This window comes from Anas acuta, chromosome 15 (assembly GCF_963932015.1).
Source record: "Anas acuta chromosome 15, bAnaAcu1.1, whole genome shotgun sequence".
Lineage (NCBI taxonomy): Eukaryota > Metazoa > Chordata > Aves > Anseriformes > Anatidae > Anas > Anas acuta.
Genome location: NC_088993.1, coordinates 10,308,934 through 10,322,036, shown reverse-complemented (window position 1 = coordinate 10,322,036; position 13,103 = coordinate 10,308,934). Strand labels below are relative to the sequence as shown.

Here is a 13,103-nt window from a genome sequence, read left to right as displayed (position 1 = left end):
GCGTAGTTCAGAACAGATGGTTTGTTTGCCAGCCAGGCTGCAATGTGTAATTAAATACCCACACTTACAGATTTAAGATGAAATATCAACTTCTCTTTACTTCACAGCTCTTGCAAACAAATAGCACTCAACATGCAATGCTTTCACCTCATGTGGCTGTTAGTTGGCCTTCAGTGATGAAGTGTTAATAACAAGGAGACAGAAAGTAAAACAGTTTATGTCAACGCTTCCCAGGCACACTTTAATCTCTGCTGGAGCTAATCTTCATTGGGACTGCAATTAAATCCTCTTAATCTGCCACTTGTAGAAGCATGTTCGATGCAAGATCACCATTCCTAAGAGGATCTGCCTTGGTTTTGTAGCTGGACCCACTTGGACCTACTTTATTGAGCAGTTTTAAGAGTACCTGAAATAGGCAAACATCACCAGAGGGTCAGATGGGCTCCACACACTGGTGTTTCTGCAAGCTGCAGCTCCCTCCTCTGTCACAGCAACATCACCTCAAGGTCAAAAGGGAGCCTCTCCCAGCTCCAGGTGGTGGTGCCCTGGTGCCCACCTGTGTGGCTGCTGCAGGCTCCTATACCTAAGTTTCCCTCAGCCATGAAGTTTCAGACTTGAGTAAATCTCAAGCTGTTATCTAGTACTGTACAGATAACAAAACTGTTTCAGGCAAATGATAAACAGACAGGTTATTTGTAAAATTGGTCAAATACCTGCTCCTTCTCTGTACAATTATTTCAGATAGTCTGTATCTGTACCCTTTTTCTTGAAAGACCAATGAAGAATGCAAGCTAAACAGACCCTGGGGCTGCTCGTGCAGAAAGGAACCCAACAGCATCAGTATATACACCATTAGAACCCCTCAGGACACCCCCCAAACCATTGGGACAAGTGTCACTCCCCACAGCCGAGAAGGCAAAGCAGATTCCTGGCAGCAAAGCCATTCAGACTCCCCATAATTTCAGCATGGCCAAGACCTCACCCAGCCTATACAGCAGGAGACCACAAATGGTCACCATGCCTGGCAATGTCCCTTGGTACTTTAACCACCCCCTGCACTTCAGAATAGAGGCTCACCCATCTAAGCTTCTCCACTGGAAGCACATCAGGGCATTCAAGGTCCTTGCACTGTCCCAGTCCCTTCCTGAAGTCAGTCCCATCACCCAGCCAGCTGGTTACGTGGCAAACTGCAAGCACAGGAAAATTCACAGTGTGTGCATGCTCTACTTCCCTAAACTTCACGAAGATATTTTTGAAGATTCAAATATTCAAATTTACTTTTTGCCCCAAATTCTTTGGCAAAATGTTTTCATTTCTTACATTTCAAAAGCCACTAAAGATAGCAATATCTAAAACTGGAAACTGCAGCTTAAGTCATGAGAGCAGATCTGAGAAATGCAGCCCACTCCTTCGCTTCTAATTGTGAACCACAGCTGAGCTATTATTTAAAGCAAAATTCTTCCTCAAAGTTGCCAAGTACCATTTAATTCTCATGCTTTAAGGACAGAACAAGTTTCTGATAGAACTGCAATACAGCGCAGGTCAAATCGAAGTCTCGCTTAGCAGCAACAAGAAACCACAGGATCCCAGATACCGGGGTGCTGGTTCAGAAGATACCAGCCTCTTTGCCATCGGTGGCAGCTCCCATCCCAGCCGGGCAGCGTGGGATGCAGTTAACACCAGGTGCTTCTCAGCACCATTGTAGAGAGGACTTTGATTTACAAAATCAAACATGACACAAACAGTTCTAGCACTAAGTATGCCAAAGCTGTTTTAATTACACACAAGTGAAGAAGTCAGTTCTCCTCTGCACCTCAAACAAGTTCTCTAGGACACTGCCAGTAGGGCCCTGCATAAAGTAAACGTGCTCACTGCTGGACATGGGGCTTCATTCAACACTGGGCATTTGCTAACGAACAGAAGCCCTTACCTGATATCCTGGGAGATCAGATTAGAGAGTGAATGAGACAAACTGAATCCAGAAGAGGAAGTGTCAGTGTGCCTTCCCTTTTCTGCTCTCAGCATGATGAAATTTGAATGGCAAGCAGCATCACCAATCTATTTTGAACAACTATTAAACACAGAAGCTATAATCTTTTAATTAGTTTCTCCACAGAAAAACACAGCAAGCAATGTTCAGCACCAGTCTATCCGGCAGATTGGTTTACCATTCAAGATAATGAAAAAAAATTAATTTTCACTGCTCCTACTCACTGTATGTGAGGCTCAATCCAGAAGCTGCTATCTATCCTATTACAAGGTGCACGATTACATATTAATGAAAACATGTGCCATCTCGGCAGATGATGGTCTCATTTCTATTCCAGCCACTCTCAGATGTTGTATAAAGACAAGGGGCCAAGTGCGGACTCACCTGCCATGCCCTGGTGCATGGAAAGAGGTACAAATCTACTTGATGGAGCATCTGGTAAAAGACTGCCTGCCAGACACGGTCCTCCTGCGGTGTGACGTCTGTCTCATTCCCAGCTGGGCTGGGTTCCTCCGGCCCTGGACCACAACAGGATGTGCCCTCAGTGCCCACACATGGCCTTGCCTGGTCCTTTTCCCTCTGACCCAAGTCAGCTCCAAAAGATTTTACTGGAACCAAAATTTAAACCAGATTCAGCTGATCCACTAACTCACTTCCCCTACAATGCCAACCTCTGCCAGTTTAATAAACAAAACTTGCAGCTGTCTCTATGGTGGCTCCTCAACTGGCACAAGCAGAGTTGAGTCCCAGAAATTTAAAACTGAATCACTTTCTCAAGCTTTACTAAGTTAAACGCTATTTTACTTTAGACTAAGCAGGAGAGCATTTCATCGTAACTGTGCTCAGACATTCTAAAAATTATTTAAATCCATGAAAAAAAAATCAATGTTTATTAATCAAATTTGTTCCTGTAAATGAGTATCAGTGAGCACACAAATATCACTGGTTTTTAATCATTTGAGAAATTTCCCCATGCACATAAATAAGCCCTATCAATTAGAACTGACAGGACTAAGTAAAGAGATATCAATGTGCACCATCTATGGAGCTCATTTAATCTGTAGCACCAAGATGGTTTGGAGCCGTGGAAACAAAACTCTCAGCTAGGAATCTTATTTATAGAAGCATTCAAAAGCAGTGTGATATAAAAGCATTCAAAAACAGTGTGAAGCATAGCAAAGATTAATATTTTTTAAAGGGGGTTCAATGTGAACTTTCCCCAAGAAATGTTCACTTTTTTTTCTTTTTTCTTTTTTTTTTTTTTTTAACACTAAATGGCCACCTATTCAGCCCTAAAATACAAGTTTTGAACACCTTGCAGATTGGCAATTCATCTCATTAAGTTCTCTTCTCAAATCCTAAGGAAGAAAAACATGATTCAGAATGACAATCATCCATAAACACTCAGATGCACAGTGAAAACAATCAGTCCTAAAGAGAACTGCAATAAGTCTTTTCGTCTCTACTACAGCTTCATCCTAGCTTAAGTCTCCTGGAATTACTCTCAGCTGGCATCAGCATACCAACAGAAACAGAACCACTGTACATTAGAAGAGATTAATCCAAATGCACAATTGCACTGTCTGTTCAGAAGGTTGGTTTTGGTAGAAATGTACCTGCTATACCCTTGACGACTGATGGGATAGCCAAAAGGAAGGGCTAAATCCAGAATCTCAGACATTTAATTCAAAGAGTTGGATTGCCAAGCTTCGTGTTAGGAAGCCTTTAACTCTGCCTTGCCTTTCTCTCACGCTTACTTCTGATAACAAAGAGGGGAGACAGCTCCAAGAGTATAATGCCTTTATACAGGAATATTAACAAAAGTGGACAATTCATTCTTTACTAAAAATTTTATTGTGTTAACCCAAGTGGAGCGTAGCTAATGGAAATCACTAGTTCAGCTCACATCTGAAAACCATGGTTGGCTATCATCAGCTGTGATAAGAAGGAAGGAGCTAGCATTCATTTAAATGCCGAATTTTGGAAACACTTTAAATCCATCTGTGCCCTGGGCTTCTGGTCACACCACTGCTTCTGTGCACCCACAGAGCTATACAGTCTTCAGATCATCCACACAAGTTTGGGTCCAATTCTGGGGGTTTCCAGGTGGATTTCACTGCTCACATTTCACTCTAGGTTCACTACGTTTGGGGACTAGTGTGACAAAGGCCAGGCAAAATTCTGCTGTTTCATTAATCTCGGAGAGTCGGCTGTTTCACATGGCACACTATTGGATCCAGATGGACACACCTCCCTGCCGTGCCCTCAGCTCCCAGGTTCACCTTGGAAAGTATTTGCTCTACGTGAAACATTAGCAGGGCTAGCACCACGCCAGCCCTGCTGCCCACTCCTGGCAGGACAAGGGGGCACAGGCTCCTGACCCACAGGTGATGGGCAGCAGCTATGCCAAGGCTGAGGGATTTACTGAACTGGGACCCTGTGCTTCACATGGCTGCATTTGTGCATCAGCGCTTACCCACCATGCAGAGAACAAGCAACTAAAGCATCATTTTCTCCACCTCCCCAGCAAGTCAAACCTTGCTGCATTTCATTTCAGCTCTCCTGGGCAAATACATGTTACCAATAGCTGCAGCCAGTGAATAATAAATATTAATAAAGTGTTTAATTGGAATCTTATTGAAAAGCACTTTCACTGGCACAGCCGGTAAGAGCCCCCTCGAACAAATGCCATCTACTTGCCAAGTACAACATAGGCAGAACTGTAATTAGAGGCTATGGTACGCACATGTGCAAACATCACCGCTCAAGCATGAGCTTTTCAAAGCATGTATTTAACAGACCGCAACAATATGGGGCTTCTACCTAATTTTCCTTTCCCTGGCCTTGTTTTTGAGCAGGTGCTGATTATTTCTCCTCTTCAGAGGCAGAACTCCCGGTTCACAAGCTGAGCTGCCTTCTTTATAGAGTTGGAGCAGGCTCTAGCTGTGAAGGTAGGATTTCTCCCTGCAGGACTGCCTAACCACCACTGGACTAAGTGCAGCAGTCCCACGGCCCCAGCATTCACAGCCAGGAGCCCAGGCTTCTCACCAGAGATGGGGATTTCACTTCCAGTTGAGGTAGCTGGTTGTGGCTCTTTTCCTTACTTAACTGAGGCAAAAAGAGGCTTGGCTCCTTAACCCATGTCCTCTTAAGTCCATCTCTGTATTTTGCACTGCAAGTTCTGTGCACTACCACTTACTTCAGCACTGAGTTTGAACCTGTGTGTCTTTCTTGCTCAGATGCCTTTTGCAAGTTTAAGGGGAAAAAAAAGCTCTGCTGAAGGTGAAGTGAAAATTCCTTGACTTCAGTGGACCAAGGCAACCACAGCTGCATGGAGGACTCTGATCACATTGCAACAATCTGTATTGCTGTTTTACCCAGGCTGTACAGCAGCAAGTGCCTCTCAGAATACTTGGTTTTATGTGTGGCGACTACAGCCTTTGTAAGAGCTAAGGGTGGGATTTAACAACCTTCCCAGTCACATTAACTAAATGCCTTTATGCTACTTTTTCTAGTCCTTAATAATTTCCCCTGTAATCCTTTATTAAGGCTCAGTGAAGGAAGAGACTTGGACACTCTAGTCCACATTTGATTGACGTGCTTTGCTGTAAATCCATCTGTTTATTTGCTCAGAAGAAACCCTTGAACTAAGATTCTGGCTGACATAAGAATTCATCAGAACATTTCCTCAGAGGGCACATCGGGGTGGAAATGTGAAGGATATGCTCCTCAGCAACCAGGGGACTTCATACTGGGTGGGGAAGATGTCTTTTTGTTGGGTAGTCATTGCTGAAAGTGAATGGTAGTTTGTGATATGTGAAAAGAAAATCCATCTGGATAAACTAATGTCTTCATTTTTGAAATTCATTTCATTTTGTGACCTGAAGTCTCTTCTTTCAGCTGACAGCCACTGAGGTTTTTGTTTTTGAATGATCAAATCTTTGCATGCAAATATTAATTCTTACTGGAATCACTCAAAGGACTTTTCCAAATCCATTTACTCTTTTATAACCTGGCTCCTAGTAACGTATTCAAGCTAGTATTGACAACATTTCAGTCATACAGACAGATGAGAAATGAGGCCGTATGACTTCGGGAACAAAAAAAAAAAATCACTGAGTGGTAAACAATACAAATTTAAGCCAGTCATTCAGCACAAGATTTGGAAGTGTCAGAAAAGCTAACCAGGCAGTGCATAAGTGTGTGAACTGGCAAGTAAAAAGGACACAAGAGTAAGTCTAACTTCCCAGGAAGCCAGTGCATCTAGTTTCCTCATTAGCAATGCCCAAAGCACATCTGACTGCTCCATTAATGCCACCTGCTGGTAAACTGCAAGATCTTGTTCCTCTGTGGTGACGGGAAGGGAAGAGACCTACTGGGCAGCCCCTGTGAGGACCCTAAGGATCCCACCCCTGTATTTGCATAACAGAAGTGTTCAATAAAGATCTACCAGATCATTCACATCCATATGTAACACCAAGCTCTAGCACTGCTGGAAAGATCAGCTGTGCACTAAGTACATTTTTTTTTCTTAAACTAAAACACTGAGACAAAAGAAAAATATTTCTGAAACAAACAAAAAAAAAAAAAAGAAAAAAAAAGGGTTCAAAAATCTTTCAGTAGTGTCTTCCTGAATGGTATTAAAATGCCTAATTCTACAAATGTAAAACAACTGAACACATGAAGATGTGCTACACGTGGGAAACGTCTCTGGACTTTTTGGAGCTTTCAGGAGCAGCAGAATTTCCAGCTGATGGTTCTTCTCCATCTTATCGATTTGTTGATTTTTACATTCCTGTTGTAGGAGAGCTTTGATGACTACAGCAACAGGTCAGACATGCTCTTCAACTGATGAAGCTAAGCTGATTAATACATGTTGAAGACCAGATCATTATTTTTAGTTAATTTGACTTGGTATTTCTACACGAACGCACGCAGTATGAGGAATAACATGGATGAGCTAGAAGTACTGGCCCAGTCCCGCAACTACGACATCATCGGCATAAGCGAAACCTGGTGGGATGAGTCCTGTGACTGGGGTGTTGCGATAGATGGTTACAGGCTCTTCAGGAGGGACAGGCAGGGTAGGCGAGGTGGTGGGGTGGCGATGTATGTGAAGCAGGGGCTGGACTGTGTGGAACTTCAGGTCGGCGATGGCAAAGTTGAGAGCCTCTGGGTAAGGATCAAGGGACGAACGAATAAAGGGGATGTCGTTGTGGGAGTCTATTACAGACTGCCTGGCCAGGACGATAGCGCCGATAACTTATTCTTTACAGAACTAAGAGAGGCCTCGAGATTAACTCCCCTTGTCCTTATGGGGGACTTCAACTTGCCAGACATTAACTGGGAGTGCCACACGGCTGACACGAGCAAGTCCGGGAGGTTCATGAAGCATCTAGACGGTAACTTCTTGGTGCAGGTGCTAACGGAGCCAACTAGGAAAGGTGCCCTCCTAGACCTGCTGCTAGAAAACAGAGAGGGTCTGGTGGGAGATGTGGTGATAGGTGGCCACCTCGGTCATAGCGACCATGAAGTGGTTGAGTTCAAAATTTACGGTGACAGAAGGAAAAGTGCCACCAAAACCTCATCCCTAGATATGGGGAAAGCGGACTTCAGGCTGCTCAGGGAACTAGTCAGCAAGGTCCCCTGGGAAACTGTTCTTGAAGGCCTCGATGTCCACCAGTGCTGGTCATTCTTTAAGCGATGCCTCCTAGAAGCACAAGATCAGGCAATTCCTAAATATCGCAAGTCAGGCCGGTGGGGCAGGAGGCCGGCGTGGCTGACCAGGAACATTCTAATGGAGATTAGACGGAAACAGAGAGTGTTTCGCTACTGGAAGGAGGGCCAGGTGTCATGGAAAGAATACAGGGATGCTGTTCGTGTTTGTAGGAAGAAAATTCGTGTGGCTAAAACACACCTAGAGTTGAAGCTGGCTGTGTCTGTGAGAGAAAATAAAAAGGGTTTTTTTAGATATGTGAATGGAAAAAGGAGAACTAAAGAATACATAGAGCCTTGATAGGGAAGGTCTCCTCACAGACAATGACATAGGCAAAGCAGAGACGCTTAACGCCTTCTTTGCCTCTGTCTTCAATGCCGATGATGGGCTTCGGGACCCAGGGTGCCCTGAGCTGGAGGACCGGGACGGTGGGGATGACAAACTCCCAACTGACCCTGAATGTGTGCGGGATTTGCTACTCCACCTGGATCCCTACAAGTCCATGGGTCCGGATGGGATTCATCCCCGGGTGCTGAAAGAGCTGGCGGACGTCATCGCGGAACCTCTCTCTATTATTTTTCAACGATCCTGGGAATCTGGAGAGGTCCCGGTAGACTGGAAACTAGCAAATGTTGTGCCGATTTTCAAGAAGGGTCAGAAAGAAGACCCTAGCAATTACAGGCCTGTCAGTCTCACGTCAGTGCCTGGTAAAATCATGGAGAAGATGGTTCTCAAACTTATTGAGGCGTACCTGGGGGACAAAGCAGTCATTGGTCCCAGCCAGCATGGGTTTGTGAAGGGCAGGTCCTGCCTAACTAACCTGATTTCCTTTTATGATAAGATCACCCGTATGGTGGACCAAGGGAAACCAGCTGATGTGATTTTTTTGGACTTCAGCAAGGCTTTTGACACGGTTTCCCATAGGATCCTACTGGACAAAATGTCCACCATACAGCTAAATAAAAACATCATACGATGGGTGAGCAATTGGCTAACGGGCAGGGCCCAAAGGGTTATGGTAAATGGGACTGCGTCAGGCTGGAGGGCGGTCACCAGTGGGGTCCCTCAAGGCTCCATTTTAGGGCCGGTACTTTTCAATATTTTTATAAACGATCTGGATGTAGGAATAGAAGGTATTTTGAGCAAGTTTGCCGATGACACCAAACTTGGAGGAGCTGTGGACTCGAATGAGGGTGGAAAGGCCTTGCAGAGGGATCTGGATAGGTTGGAGAGCTGGGCGATCACCAACCGCATGAAGTTCAATAAGAGCAAGTGCCGGGTCCTGCACCTGGGACGGGGAAACCCTGGCTGCACGTACAGACTGGGCGATGAGACGCTGGAGAGCAGCCTAGAAGAGAGGGATCTGGGGGTCGTGGTAGACAGCAAGTTGAATATGAGCCAGCAGTGTGCCCTGGCAGCCAGGAGGGCCAACCGTGTCCTGGGGTGCATCAAGCACGGCATCGCTAGTAGGTCAAGGGAGGTGATTGTCCCGCTCTACTCTGCGCTGGTGAGGCCTCACCTCGAGTACTGTGTGCAGTTCTGGGCACCACAGTATAAAAAGGACATGAAACTGTTGGAGAGTGTCCAGAGGAGGGCTACGAAGATGGTGAAAGGCCTGGAGGGGAAGACGTACGAGGAACAGCTGAGGGCACTGGGCCTGTTCAGCCTGGAGAAGAGGAGGCTGAGGGGAGACCTCATCGCAGTCTACAACTTCCTCGTAAGGGGGTGTCGAGAGGCAGGAGACCTTTTCTCCATTAACACCAGTGACAGGACCCGCGGGAACGGGGTTAAGCTGAGGCAGGGGAAATTTAGGCTTGACATCAGGAGGGGGTTCTTCACAGAGAGGGTGGTTGCACACTGGAACAGGCTCCCCAGGGAAGTGGTCACTGCACCGAGCCTGTCTGAATTTAAGAAGAGATTGGACTGTGCACTTAGTCACATGGTCTGAACTTTTGGGTAGACCTGTGCGGTGTCAAGAGTTGCACTTGATGATCCTTAAGGGTCCCTTCCAACTCAGGATATTCTATGATTCTATGATTCTATTGTCCTAATTCAAATTCTGATTGCCATTTGCTCACGAACATGACTTGCTGCTAAACGCACTCAATTAAGAGTTGCTCAAGTTGTGTTGGATCAACGTTTCACATTTCTGAGTCCATTTTTGACTAAAGAAGCTAACTTTCTCCTTAGAAGGGCAGAAAAAGGGTATGTTACAGTTTTACAGTTGTTCTCCATCACAGAAATGAGGAAGAGAGAGTTTGTGTTTTCCCTGTACAAATCAGCTTTCTTTGTACACAAACACCACTAATTACCTTCTCTTCATGTCTGAATATCAGAAAATTATCTATATTTAGCAGACTGAATGTAGCATTAGGAGTAGGATAAGGCTTCAGAGCAAGACACAAGTGTCTTCTTTAGAAGAATCCAGCATTTCTCAAAGTTCGATACTATCAATACATTCACTTACAGAAGAGAATGAATTTGAGTAAAACTTCTGACACTCTTTCAATCTCATGGATTCTCAGCATGTCTCTTTCAGAGGACAACATGAAGACTTGTGTTCTATTTAAGTTACTCATTCTGCTGATATTACTTTTCAACCTCATACTCAAGCACGGCAGATAAGTGACACATCTTCATCATGTTGTATTCCTCCTCCTTCCCCAGGTTCTTTTAGTGTCATAAAAAAAGAAAATACAGAGGGAAGGGTGGAGTGCATCCAGGAAATGCAACAGGGATGTGTGAAATGAAGAGCTACCCCAGGACTGGTGGGAGAGCAAACCACTGACTAAATGCTAGTTGTTTCCCAACTTGGAGAACAAAATACATGGGGCTTGATAAAAGACGAGATGCATGCATTAAGAACAAGAGTACAAGTTTTACAAGAGGAGAGATGTTCTGCAGCTGACTGCTCCTCCATCCAGTCCTAAATACACAGTGATTGCATCTCTAAGATATCTCACGCACAGAGGACCAGCTATCAGTGCAAGGCACTCTGCACTACTATATTCTGAGAAGAGCCTTCAGACTCCAGCATGGAATTATTTGTGTGATTTACAAGGCTGTGTTTTAGGGTAACAGTTTTAGTGCAGTTTTAATCAAAACCCAGACTGCCAGACAGTGGAGAACATTCCAGCTGAACCTAAAGTGAAAGCTGCCAATAGGATAAAAAAAACAATTCCCTGAAATTTTTTTGATCATAGGTTTTCTGTTAAAACTGTGCAGTATGCACCAGTGATATGTTACACCAGACTGTGCTGGGTTATTTTTCCCTGAATCCATCAGTGTTCACATTGTCAGGAAACAGACTGAGCACAGCTGTGAGATCAGTACATCCCCTCGTCTTGAATGACAGGTAAAACCCATGTTACAGGACGAGAAGAACAGCCCTCATTCTCATTCTAGAAGTCACCAAGTCAGTTTTAGTTAGAAGTACTGTAATTATCCACTTTGCAATAGATAATTATCAGTGTTTCTAATTAAAGATAATTACAAAGTCCTGTACTGCTACCTATCTGAGATAACCTTTGCATCAAAATAAGATATGGCCCACACTTCCTCACTTGTGTTGCATAGTCATGCAGGTTAAGAGCACACCAAAAATATTTAATCTCTAGCCAGCTATACCAAAGGCAGAGGTACAAACCTACACCAAAAGGATACCCCCTCTAAAGCTTATTTCACTCGGGGAGCTAGAATACATACATTAACTTGGATCACGTAAGCAGAACCTACGAGGAAAGTGTGCCAGGATGGTTGCTGTCAAGCATTTTGTAGTAGAAAGGTCCAAGACTCTGCGTAACAGACTATGTGACTCCCCATCAGAATTGCTCATGTCCTGTTTATAATTTTTTCATATTTTTAATGACTTATTTATCCCATCAGTTGGTCTGCTAAAAAAGTTGTGGATCCAATAGTTCCCCATGTCCTTTCCCTATGCCATTTCAGCAAATAGCTTTTCAGCATGTCCCATGACATCTTCTGAAAATACTTCTAGTGTCTTGAGACAAGAGAACCCACAGCAGTGCGAGCTATAGGGTCCTGCCACCACAACAACCACGGGGAGATATCCCTGAAAGAGCAATCACTGTGAGCAGCACATGCATCAAGATGGTCAATCTGGTCAGCACATGAATAATGGATCACACACAACAGGCACCCAATTCTCCTTCTGCCTGCTGGTATGCAGGCCAGGATTACCACACCACCAACTTAGTGACAGCAAAGTCAAAAGAGATTTTACAGAGATCACCAGCTACATAAATGAAGTTTTGACCACAGGAGCCAAGCCTATTTCAACAAACTTATGGCTACTGCTTTGAGGAATAGATCATCTGAGTACTGATAGTACAGGCATTTCATCTTTATCCCCTTCACCAGGTGCCTTCTAGCTTGGCCAGGTGGCCAACCATATCCCAGGCAGAGAAATCCCAGGCAATCACTTTCCCAAACAACCCCAAACTTCAGGGTACAAGCGGAAGCGGCCATGTCAGAGAACAATCTGTGCAACTGTCAGCATAAAAATTACATAGAGAATTACGCGATCAGAACAAGAGCTGTGCTTTCCAACCAACAATTTATTCTTCGTTCTCTGACTGGCCTGTCCCCAGGGCTGATCATTTTGAAGGTTTTACACCCAGGATGAACTTTACCATGTCTGCTTACAGCCGTTCCTTCACTTTCTACATAGTTTCCCTCCTTGCTTCAACACAACAGCAGGAAGAGACAGCGACTGCTTCCAGACTGTGGCAGAGGAAGGGAACAGCGAGCTGTGATGAAGGACCTGGGTGGGAGGTGTAGCCAGGGCAGCAGGGGGACCAAGCCTCCCAGGGCTGGGAAAGCAAGTGTTTTCCATCATGTGCTGCTCCCAACTCCTGGCTTCAGTTCTAGCCTGAGCTCTCCACAGCCCTTGTGACTTCAGCTGGGGACAAGAGCTAAAGCAGCCACTACATGACAGCAAAGGGTAAAGCGTCTGCCAGAGCAGCTGAGCAAATTACGAGGAAGTTCAAATCAGTGTTTAGGACGACATCTTTAGCATAAATTCACGCTACTGAATCTTGCAGTGGATCCATAAATCCATCATGTTTCAAAAGAACTTATAAAAGTCGTATTCCTGAAGTAGCTGTCCTTTTCTGAAACAAGATGTTTAGTAGTGCAAAATCAAGCACTGCTTACTTTTGCCACGAGTATGTCAGGTATACGTGGTGTGGTGCAGTCAGTATTGCCTTGCCAGAACTCACTCCAAATGGGAGAGCAATACATAGCCATGGATGAATTGTATTAAAAGTAAGGAGCATAACTGGTCTGTGACTAATTAAGAGCTTTTACTGATGGTAACAGTACAAACAGCATTAAGCTTTGCCCTTTTGGTTGGTACAGGTTTTCAGATGAATGATA

General features: G+C 44.6%; 1 long non-coding RNA gene across 2 annotated transcripts in view; it reads right to left on the bottom strand.

Moving 5' to 3' along the window:
• Nucleotides 1-13,103, bottom strand: part of LOC137864671 (uncharacterized) — a 95,033-nt gene that overhangs the window by 9,424 nt on the left and 72,506 nt on the right. The window lies entirely within an intron of this gene.